The sequence below is a fragment of the Neovison vison genome, chromosome 4, assembly GCF_020171115.1.
Source record: "Neovison vison isolate M4711 chromosome 4, ASM_NN_V1, whole genome shotgun sequence".
NCBI classification, from domain to species: domain Eukaryota; kingdom Metazoa; phylum Chordata; class Mammalia; order Carnivora; family Mustelidae; genus Neogale; species Neogale vison.
In genome coordinates this window covers 35975167-35987441 of record NC_058094.1, presented here as the reverse complement: position 1 = coordinate 35987441, position 12275 = coordinate 35975167, and the positions used below count along the sequence as shown (strand labels likewise).

General features: G+C 46.0%; 1 pseudogene; it reads left to right on the top strand.

Annotated features, from left to right (window-relative positions):
* Nucleotides 1–11295, top strand: part of LOC122905311 — a 56144-nt pseudogene extending 44849 nt beyond the window's left edge.
* The last annotated feature ends 980 nt before the right edge of the window (nucleotides 11296–12275 follow it).

Here is a 12275-nt window from a genome sequence, read left to right as displayed (position 1 = left end):
CTCGCTTTCCTCCAATTTTAATCAGATTGCATACATAAAACAAATGCATATGGAAGTCCAGGCTGTCTACAGCAACGGATGAGTGAAGGGAGTTTGTGTGTTTAGTGCCTGGGGACACAGGGAGTCAGAGAGCAGAAGAGCACGTGCTATGGGATTAGCCAGAGAAGGAGAGTCCCCTTAAATAAATGGACCTCAAGAGATTTCTTAGACTTGAACTGCCCCAGCTCTGACCAGGAGGCCCAAATAAATCATCACAAAGATTCTTGCTGAGTATCTCCAGGGCCTTATATCTGCAAAGTTCCTTACTGGTGTTATCCTCTTAATCCTGCCACCACCACCGAAGGCATGTCCTCACGCCACCCTGCTGTTCAGGTGAGGAAACTGAGACATAGAGAGGTGAATCACCTTGCCCTAAGTGACAGAACTAGGAAACGGCCTGTGATATTAACCCCCACTCTCTTATTAGCTAGAGAGTAAATGCTCAGTAAGGCTTCCAGTCAAGCGGAAAAGCTATTGGAAGTCCCAGCATTAACCTAATACTTCTGTGAACGTAACAACTGCTTTAAAACACAGATATTTGGTTTGGAAATCTCAGCAATATATATACAATCCGTAACACAGCAATTACACAGAGGATTTTCAGGGAATTACTACGACTCGGGATATTTGCTGATTAAATGTTGAAGGGTCTTCTCTAAACATCCCATTCAGTTTATAACGCTCATTATAATAAGCAGAATTTTGGCAACGTTTTTCTTTCCTAAACAGAATGTCTGATTCTGCCTAGTTATGTCAACAGAGGTTAGGTTTGATGCATACAGCCTGATTTCTGGATGTGGTTTTTTGCCCCTTCTGAACCTGCAAGAGATTCAGCTAACATCCACAGGAGTAGGGTGTTTGACGCAGGGACATTTTGGAACAGTCCAAGAAAGACTTACCTTTCACTGAGGTTTCATTTAAGAGTCTCATGCTCTACCGACTGAGCTAGCCAGGCACCGCTCCTGAGGTTTCATTTAAAGGGATCCAGTGGTCCCTGCCGGCGACCACCTCCTGGACTGATCCCCAGCCGGATAGAGTATCGGGATGAAGTAACACCAAGATGCCAAGATTCCCAGCTCTTCTTGCCGCATTAGGAATGTGCTATATCGTTTTCTTATAGCCATTCACACGTCATGTTTGGACCCCATTATTATTATTAATATATTACATAAATGACTTGGATTTTTCTTTTTGGAATATTGGTATTAAAGTATCCATTATGCAAAAACACATAAGTGATGCAATCTAAAATACACAGCTAATAAGCCGGAGAGAGTCCTTACCCCAGATAAACTCTTACATGGGTACACAAGGGAACACACCCATGGATGGCTCTCGCAGCGCCGTAGTGTCTGGGACCTGGAAGCAATGTGGGTGAATAGCGCTGCGGGTGTGGACAGGAGAATGTGGTGGAAACACAGACTGCAATACTGCGTGGCAGACAGGAGCAACAGATTGGGTGGAGTGAAACGTGAATGGAGTGAAAAATTAACTACCGGAATGAGGCAGGATGCATTTACATTAAAAAAAAGTACAGGCATAAAGAGCAGCAAAACACATTTTTGTAAGAAGGCATCTGAACACGAGGATATATTGTACCCACATTCAAGCGTATTAGGATGGTTGCCCATGATGAAGGTAAGGAACTTGGAGGGAGAATGGAGTAAAATGGAATAAATAAAACGAGAGAGGGTCTTGCATAGACAATGTACAATGAAGACAATGTACTATGAACTGAAGAGTATGACAACCCCAACTCTGCCACTGAGATCTAGAACCCAGAGAAGTACATTTAACCCAGAAAGGTCTTAGCTGTGGGTGCTCAGCCCTGTGCCTCCTGAGTGAGGTGTTTGAGAGGAAGGTTAATGATTGCTGGGTGGGTTTCTTAAGCTCCTTGGACGTGCTTGAATGCTCTTTAGGCCAGAGGCTCTCGACTTTGGCTGCCCAGGAGAGACACCTGGGGAGAAGTAAAAAAAATCCCATGCTGGCCCACCCCCAGCCCTCCCACCCCCCTCACCCCCATCCAGAGCTCCTGTGATGGGCCTGTGGTGAGGGCCCAGGCATCTGCATTTTCCCAGAGCTCCCCAACAAATTCTAAGTCGTAGCCAGGATTGAGAACCATTGCTTTAGACTCTTGCCTTTACCTTTCTAGTTGCAAATGTTGCATTCTTTGGCACTGGAAAAGAGACTACTGAAATCAGATAATTTTTCTTTTGCCAAACATTAATCTCATGGTTAAGAGAGAGCATCAAAGATAGCATAACTCACATATTTATTTGATTATACAATTAAAACTTTTGGCTGGGCCACTGTATGTGCTTAGGGTGGGTATACCGCATAATTCTAGGGGATGTGCCCTCCATGTAGTTTATGCAAATGGAGTACCTTGGAGTTGACCAGTGCACAACCTGCTCTGTTATACATAGCGGCCCATGTGCTACGCACTGGGCTAAGTGCCTGGCTACATTGCTGAACAAGATGACATGGCCTCCAGGGAAGGTGGTCACAGTGGGATTTCCACAAAGTATGGCTGTGCAGTGGTGGGAGGGGCATCTCAGGAGCTCAGGTCAGGGTCCCTCACCCAGCCTAGGGATCATGGAGGGCTTCTGGGGGAATTGAAATTTGGATCAAAACCTGAAGGATAGGGGTGCCTGGGTGGCTTAGTGGGTTAAGCCGCTGCCTTCGGCTCAGGTCATGATCTCAGGGTCCTGGGATCGAGTCCCACATCGGGCTCTCTGCTCAGCAGGGGGCCTGCTTCCCTTCCTCTCTCTCTGCCTGCCTCTCTGCCTACTTGTGATTTCTCTCTGTCAAATAAACAAATAAATAAATAAAATCTTTAAAAAAAAAAAAAAACCTGAAGGATAGGGGTGCCTGGGCGGCTCAGTTGTTAAGTGTCTGCCTTCGGCTCAGGTCATGATCCCAGGGTCCTGGAAAAGGACCTTTTGATTATACACATTAGGCTCCCTGCTCAGAGGGGAGTCCACTTCTTCCTCTCCCACTTCCCTTGCTTATGTTCCCTCTCTCGCTGTGTCTCTCTCTGTCAAATAAATAAATAAAATCTAAAAGAAAAAAAAACTGGAAAGATAAATACGCAGGTCATGGTCATGAGTGGGGAGGACAGTGCTATCTACCAAGAGGAACATCCGTGAAAAGGTAGAGAGATTTTACTGTGCTCATAGCATAACAGAGGAGCTGAAAGAAAGAGAGTGAGTCTGATGGGTAGGTGAAAGAAACGAGTACTCAAAGGGAAGCAAGGTCTGGCTACAAAAGGATTTGTGGGTCAAGCAAAGAAATGTGGGCATTATCACATGGGTACTGGAGAATAAAATAATCAAAGATGAGAGTTAGATCATTCTGGCAACAAGTACAGTTGAGGTTGTGGGGAGGCAAGAGTAGGCACAGAGGGCTAGTTATGGGACTATTGTGCAGATCAGGGTGAGAGAAGGCATGGCTTGGACAAGGCCTGGGAAAGAAGAGAAATGGACACATGTGAACAATATCCCAGAGACAGAGAGGCCATGGAGACTGCCCAAGGGAGAGGGGTTGGTGCTAGACAGAGGTGAGGCCATTCACTGAGTTGAGTCACAGAAAAGAGGAGAAGATGGGGTGGAACGAAGCAGGGAAAGATGGTGATTTTGGTTGAACATGTTAGTTTGGGAGGCTAGTCTTATAGGCTGAGTTCCTGGGAAATAGGCTCTAATGAAATTTGATGAGTAGGGTATTTCTTAGGGTATGCTGTTGAGCACAACACAGAAAAAAGGGGGAAGAAACAGGAGTGGGCAGAGGGAGAGACTGAGCTGTAAGGCAAGCCTAAGGACAGCCTTGGCTGTGGCAGACTATATTTTCCAAAGATGGCCACACCAACTTGTGGACCATCCCAAATATTCTTCTTACAATGAGCTTGATGCTCCTCCATTAAAAGGTGGGGTCTCCAGTCTACGTTCTTGAACTTGGGGGGAACTTTTTAAAATTTCTTGACCAGAGTGATGCTGCATGACTTCTGAGGCTAGGTTAAAAAAGGCAATATGGCTTCTGCCTGGCTTCCCCTCTTGCCATATGCATTTTAGGAACCCTGAGTCAACAAGTAAGAAGTTTGGTTTCCTTGAAGGTTCCATGTTGCCATTATCTAAAGCCATTACACTTTGGGATAGTTTGTAACACAGCATTAGAAAACTGGCCCATCAGCTCACCTCTCAGGGAGCTTTAGAACTAGGATGGCGTTTCAGAACTGTTCCAAGTTGGGCCAAGATGGTGGAGCTTTATATACCACACTGATTCGTGATGGGATGTGGTGGCCAGACAAGAAGGGTCTTTTCAACCGAGACAATCCTGGAAGGGGGCATAGCTGAAGGCTGGATGTGGACAGCACTCCCTGCAGCTGGGGCAGAAAGTACTTCTCTGAAGGGGCATCTGGGCAACACCTTCCTGTGACAGTCAAAGCCAAGGAGATATCAAGCCAACTACACAGTCTAGAGCTTGCAAGGTCATAGTATTGGGAAGTAGTAGCATGTGGCACAGGCTACAGTGTCTATGGTCTGAGAACTGAGAACACCCTGAACTGAGTCATCTGAAGACAGCCCCCTCCCCTGACCTGACAAGTCAGCACTCAGGGTGATGAGTGGTCTCCTTCTGATCACTAACTTCGAGAATCTCTGGATAAAGATGATATCAGAGCCACGGGGGAGTAGATGAGGTAGTCCAGGGAGATTACATAGAATGAAATGAGAACCCTGGAACATCACCATTGGCCAAGAAGAGGGGTAAGAGAGGGGAACACAAGTTGTTTGCAGAAGGAACGGGCACTAGTAGCAAATACAGATGCAAGTCCAAGAAAGGTGAGAACACTGGAGTATTTATTGGATTTGGCAACAACGAGGTTCTTGTTGGCTCTAGCCAGGGAGTCTGGGTGGCTGCTGATCACGTGGGAGAGCTGCGGTGAGATGAGCTGCTTCCTGGCTGAGGTTCCTGGGGCAGAGGAAGGGACCAGAACTAAGAAGGACTCCTGGAGAATAAAAGGGTTGTCTTGGGATGGGCCCTCTGCTCAGAGCAGAAAGAAAGGGGCTGGCAACAAAGGCAGCACAGAATAAGATAGGAGAGGAGCTAAAGGTAAGACCAGAACCCATCAGGAAGATGAAGGTCCGGGTAAAGGAGTTAAACCCAGGAAAATATTTATTATCAAATACTCTTCAGGGTTTACACAAACCAAGGCAATTCAGAGAAGGTGCTCATTTAAATAGTTCCATTTATAGCCAAGAGAGCAAATGTGTTTGGAATCAACAGAATTTGGTTGGGTTCCCAGCACACAAAGGAGTTTCTCCTAGGAAAGCCGTTTAACTTCTTGAAGCATTCATTTCCTTATCTGTAAAATGGAGACAATTATGCCTGACTCGCTACTTAGCTGCAAGGACTATGGCTCATCCGTTCATTCAGTGAGCGTTTACTAAGCTTTGCCGTGGGCCAGACAGCACACTAGACCTGAGTTCTGGAACAGGGACCAGCACAGGCCGGCCCATCCCCTCCCGGAGCTGGTGCTCTAGTGAGAAAGATCGGCATTAAATTTGTAACCACATTGACATCACTGCAGTTGTGGTCAGTGCCACAAGGCAGAAGAAAGACAAAGGACGGGAGATGCAGAGTAGAGCCTAAGACAGAGCCTGGGGCGGAAGGAATGGTATCGTGTTCCACGCTCCCGCGCCACGCTCGGGAAAATTGGCAAAGAGATATTTTATATTCAGCGTCTGCAGCTTCCCTCTCTCTGCGGTTTTCCCCTCCTTTCCCTCCCGCGGAACTGTGGTATTTCACATTTTTCTTATCAAAATGAATACTTAGTTAACACCATTAAGTACTTCCGGGAAGACATGAGCAGAGCAGAGCAGGACAGAGGGCGTTGCTTCTCGGCCTTCGCAAGTGCCTTCGCAAGCTGGAGGCTGGTGTCACTTGAAATGTAAACTTACTCTTGACATTTTTATACATAAAAACGAAGGCTTTTAAAGTGTTTTCTCCTCATGCTTTCATTTATTAGAAACAGCACAAAGATGCTTTCTTGTAATGGTCATCTGTGCAGTGTATTGGCATCTCTTTTAGGGTTTTTTTTGAGTTTTTGAAGGAAAGTTAACATAAAGCTGACTCATTTGGCAGGAAAGTTTGCCAGTGTGAGTCAGGAGTGAGTAGGAGAGACATTTTACAACTTCTCCGCCAGAAGAGTCACTGTTCACAGCTCCCATTGGGACAGCATGTTCACACCTAGCAGGGGATTTGATATTCTGCACAACTCGGGGACATATTAACTCCATTTTACACCTAAGGAGATCGAGACTCAGTTTACAGAGCTTGCCCAAGGCCTCAGAACTGAGACTTGACCCAAGTCGTACATTTCCCGAAGCCCAGTCCACCACACCAAGCTGCGTCTGGAAGCGGAAGAAGCCGGAATGGGGCTGCGATGCTGGGTGGGCGCCGTGAGGAGGTCAGCTGAAGGGCTCCCAGCTTTCACCCCAATTGCCACTCACTCGACACACGCTTGCGCACTTCAGCAGCCTCCAGTCCCTCACACATAGGTGACACAGAGTCAAGGACAGTGCGACCAGGCTCTGAGGAAGACAGCAGGGTGGCTGAAGTGAGCCTGGGCCTGGGAAAGTGCTGACTGGGCTGGGCCCGGAAAGGAGCTTGGGCAGGTTCGTACAGCTGCAGCAGCCTTGCCAGAAGTATCTTGTGCAGGTGAGAGAGAGAGAGACAGAGAGTGTGTGTGTGTGTGTGTAGGAATGTGTGTGTATGTGAGAAAGCGCTTGCGAATGGAGGAGTGTTCTGGGAGCTGGTGTGTGTTCCCCACATGGATTTGTTGGAGAGTCCGTGTGCCTAAGACTGGTTTCTGCGTTTGTCCCTGCGTGTAAGTGTCTGAGCGCACATGGGTGTGACTGTGAGTTGTGTGTGGCAAGTCTGTGTGTGTGAGAGAGACATTGTGTGTGTGTGAGAGAGAGAGAGAGAGAGACTGTGTGTATGAAGAACTGAAAAAGTCCAGAAATCAAGGTGCTGTTTAGCTGCCCTGGGTACCTCTGAGGCCTACTCACTCCAGAGTGGCAAGGACTCCACTTTAGTGTTCTTCAAGGAGGGATCTGAAGGAACCGAATCCCAGTGTTACCTGAGCCACTAATCCCCGGGAGTGAAATTCCTACACACCAGTAGGTATTATTTAGGGCCTTTCTCAATTAGCAATCATAACACCTGAAGCTTTGAACAGTTGTTGTATGTTTATCTTTCTCTTCAAGTTCACTCTGCTGGCTCTCAGAGCCAGCCAAGTTCAAACAACCTTCTGTCTGGCAGCCGTGAACACAACGCCCCCAGCCCCCACCCCAAAGCGGTTATAACCAGACAGAGATTGGAACTGATTTTCGTGATCTCGGTGTGTGTTCTTCTGCCTTTTTATTTAATTGTGCTTTAAGATGTGCTCACTTCCATCACAGATTGAGGTAACTTACAATATTAAAAACACACACCCGACAAAAATGCTTCAAAAACACAAAAAACTCAGATCTAACCTCAAGCCACAGGAGAAGAAAGCTGTTCCAGGGTGTGTGTTCTGGTGCTTAATTTTCACGAATGGTAAAAGGGACACATCCAAAGTGCAATACTGGATCATCGCTTAGATTGAGTCACCAGGAGTTACCCTGTCTGGATTTTAATTATTGTGCTGTTCGCTTCAATTCTCCAAGCCTTGCTGTCCCCATCCCTAGCAATGGGGACAACGATAGGATGTAACTCTTCGGATTAAAAACCAAATAAGAAAACGTATATAAAGTGCTTAACACAGTGTCTGGCACACAGTAAGCAATCGATTCATTTGTGTTGTCATTTTTACTGCCATTGTGGAATTTTAATTACCCACACTGCCTCTCTTTTGGGTTGTGTGCCCAGAGCCAGGTAGGCCTTCTCCCTCTTTGGCCTCCTGGGAAGACAGGTAACTCGATTGTATTACTGGAGTCCTATCATCGAGTAACCCCAAAGCGGACACTGCAGACTGCTCCTGGGCATGGCAGCAAGGTTTGGCTCTCAGGCTCTGCAATCGCCAGGTGTGCAGCTAAGCCGAGCTGAGCTGAGATGACGCCGCGCGCTCAGCTTCAGGTCAGGTCCACTGAGATTATTGCCGGAGCATAGTCCTAGAAGACCCACAGGCCTCTTTCTGGGCCAACTTGAGTTCTGTTGCTCTCTGAGAAGCAACTGCTCTTCAGAGCAACTAGTGTCAGAGAACTCTGGTAGCCTCTTTGGTGGACACAGCCTATGGCACAAATGCCTCCATGTGGGTTCTGCACTCTACCCAAAATACCTAGACACACAGCCATCATGTCCATTATTTTTATTATCAGTGGCCAAGTGAGAGATGATCTGTTACTCCTCAAATATAATTCAATACTCAGGAGAATCCAACTGAGCCCTCCTACTACCTCCCAGCTAACCCTTGGCTTTGCCTCAGTTCCGCAGATTCCTGAGGCCAGGGTCACCTGGACAGGCAGGGGTGTAGAAGTTACCCCAAGAGCTAGCCATCAAATCCTGTCCAGTATTTGTTTTCCATGTGGATGTCTCCCATTCTCCCCCTCTGGCCAGCAAGATAGGTTCAAGGACTGCACTGGTTCATTTGTTATCTTTGTGTGTCCATCCCTGTCTCTCACCCTCTGGTTTACTTAGTGCCAGGCACGTGGTAGGTACTCTATAAATGTCTGTTGAATCAGAGTGTGAGTATAAAGGCAGTATAAAGGAAGGAATTATTTCACAGAGAGAATGTTAAAGCAGAAGTAAACCCTAGAGGGGCACCTGGGTGGCTCAGTCAGTTAAGTGTCTGCCTTTGGCTCAGGTCATGATCTCAGGGTCTTGGAATCGAGTCCCACATTGGGCCTCCTGCTCAGCAGGGAGTCTGCTTCTCCCTCTCCCTCTGCTCCTCCACCTGCTTGTGTGCGGTCTCTCTCTCTCTCGATCTTAAATAGAAGTAATAGTAGTAGTAGTAGTAGTAGTAGTAGTAGCAGTAAACCCCAGAGGTCATGAGGTTGAGCACCCACACATAACAGGCAGGGACATAGAGGCTGTGGCTCCCGGAAGATGTGCTGAGCCTTGGCAGTAGGACTGGAGTCCGGGTACCCCACTGTCTCTGTGCTGCTTCTTATTCCCCTTCTCAGTCTTCATTTCCTATTCTTCTCAGAGAAAAACTACAGGAGTCTAGGGGGTGTGGGATCTGTCAGCCCCACCTCTCCCTGAAGTCACCAGTTCATTAACTAGCCTACAACTTAGCCTAGCCTTGTGACAAAAGCAAATCAATAAATATTGATTGAATGTCTACTATGTCACCAGCCAAGTGAGAATGAGGGAAGGTAGGAAGCACACAAGAGAGAAGCTGTGTGCAGTTTATCTGCCTTATTAATGGTAGTCAGACACCCTGGTTCACATTCATGAGACAGTCCTGAGAAAGCAGCAAGCATGCTTGTGGGCTTTCAGCTAGGAAAGATAAGGTGGGGAGGTCTCGACTGGCTCTGGAGAAAGCCCCTTTCTCCCTGAGGCAAGACAGAGTAGAGGATGTTGTGTAAATAATGAGTCCAAAACTACACCCTGCTCCTGTGCTAGAATTCCAAGAATGATTAAACCTGACTATAGCTCCAGGATAAACAGAAATTTAACGTTGCAATTGGCCATGCACTTTCTCTCTGTCTCTGTCCCTCTCTGTCACACAGGCATGCACACTCACAATGTAGACATCTGCTACCTCCTACCCGGTCCATAAGGAAGGCAGTTTAGTCTGATAGAAAGGTAACACTGGGTACACTCAAAAGAAGTGAATGCTGTTCCTGCCTAGGGACTCGTTCACTGTGGTCCTGGCTTCCCAAGCGCTCCAGGGCCCTACCTGTCCATTTTTTAATATAATATCAATATCATTATTCATCTACTTTACAAGGATGCTGTGATTATACAGCCTCATAGATATAAACAATCCTTAGAAGCTGAACTACTGTACGCTCCACACAGTTGAAGTATTCTTCAAAAGGTGACTGTAGACTTCAAGTGATTGATAGGATTGGTGTCCTTATAAGAGGAAGCACCAGAGAGCTCACTATCTCTCCCCCTTCCCCTCTCTGACTTTACCTTGTGAGAACACAGTGAGAAGGCAGCACTCTGCCTTTGGCTCTCACCGAAGCTAAATGGGCCAGCCCCTTGATCTTGGACTTCTTAGCTTCTAGAACTGTGGGAAAATAAATTCCTATTGTTTAAGCTACTGTCTATGGTGTTTTCTTACAGTAGCCACAAAACAAACTTCAATAAATTAAAAAGGGTAGAAATATTACAAAGTATGTTTTCTGATCACAATGTAATGAAATTAGAAAGCAATAGCAGGACAAAAATTGGGAAACTCACAAATATGTGGAATTTACAGTCCTATATAACCAATGGACCAAAGAAGAAATCAAAAGGGAAATCAGAAAATACTTTGAGGTGGGGCACCTCTCTGGCTCAATCAGAGGAGCCTGCAACTCTTGACTTTGGGGTCGTGAGTTCAAACCCACCTTGGGTGTGGAGATTACTTATATAAGTAAAACAAACAAACAAAAAATAAGAAGATACTTTGAGGTGAATAAAATGAACACACAACATATCAAAATGTATAGAATTCATCTAAAGCAGTGCTTATAAGGAAATTCATAGCAGTGAATGCTTATATTAAGAAAGGAGAAGGATCTTAAACCAATAAGCCCATTTTCCACACTGAGATACTGGAAAAAGAAGAACAAAGTAAACCTAAAAATGAGCAGAAGGAAGGAGAGGATAAAGATTAAAGTGGAAATTTAGGATGAGCTGACAAGAGGGCAGGAGTGGAGCAGAAGAAGCAGTGCATCTTCCGTGAGCTCATCTGCTGGCGTGGACCTCGACCAGCTGCTGGACATGGCCTACAATCAGTTGAGGCAGCTCTACCATGCCCGGCAGTGGTGAGGCTCAGCTTGGGTTTGCGGAGGAAGCAGTACTCGCTGCTGAAGAGTGTGCCCAACACCAAGAAGAAGGCCCCTCACATGGAGAAGCCAGAGGTGGTTAAGACACGCTTTCAGGACATGACCCATCCTGCCAGACATGCGGGGCCACATGGTGGATGTCTATAATGGCAATACTTTCAACTAGGTGGAAATCAAGCCCGAGATGATTGGCCACTACCTGGACAAGTTCTCCATCACCAGAAACAGGACAGGCATCAAGACCATCCACTCCTCACACTTCATCTCTCTCAAGTAGCCTGTTCCACCAATAAAGACACAGGCTTCTCTAAATTAAATTAAGTGAAAATTTAATAAAATAGAGACTCAAAAAACCAGAAGAAGAAAATCAATGAAAACCAAAAGTCAGTTCATTGAAAAGAACAACAAAAGAGACAAATACTTAGCTAGATTGACTAAAACTTACCAATAAACAGAGATTTAAACAGACTTTTTACTATAAACAGGGCCTCAGACCCCTACTCATCTTTTACAATGGCCCAAGAGGCTGAACTTTTAAGAGCTGGTGGTTCAGCCAAGTCACAGGCAAGACTGGAAACCAAATGTCTTGATTCCCACCTGGGGCTTCTGACACTCTAACCCCTTATCTAATTTCTCACACAGTATCAGATGCTTGTAGGTCAACTCATATTTGAAACGCAATAGGAAAACCAGTGAAGGGAACTTGGTCATGACATAAACTGAGAAATACCCTTGAGTAAGTCAAATCACTGTCTCCTACTTTGTCTTTGCAGAAGTCAACAGGTGTCCTAATTTGATTCATTTGAAGAAGGGATGACTCTTCCAAGCATTGGACCTATTTTCTCTGGTTGTTTAAGAACAACCCAAGGCTATAATAGATGTGGAAAGAGAGAATTTAAATCATGCTTGAATAAACAACTATTCTCTTTCAGGGTCATAGTGACTCTTTTGGGATTATAATCCTGGATAGGAAAAAGTTCAACAGTTGAGAAACCACGATGTGCACTTTATTAGAGACTACGGCCTATCTGGGGAGGGCAACAGAATCCCCAGAACATTCCCTGCATCTCTCATAATATCTCAGAAACACTGCCCTAGGGTGGGGAAGGGGTACAAAAGCTGGGATGACCCTGTTCTGTGTGATTTCGGAGAGAATGCTTGATTCTTTTCTGAGGAAAGATGAGTCTAGAATTACTTCGAAGAAGAAAATCAAAATCTTGGATGCTGCCCTGATGGGAGTCCCTAAGTTGGTGTCCC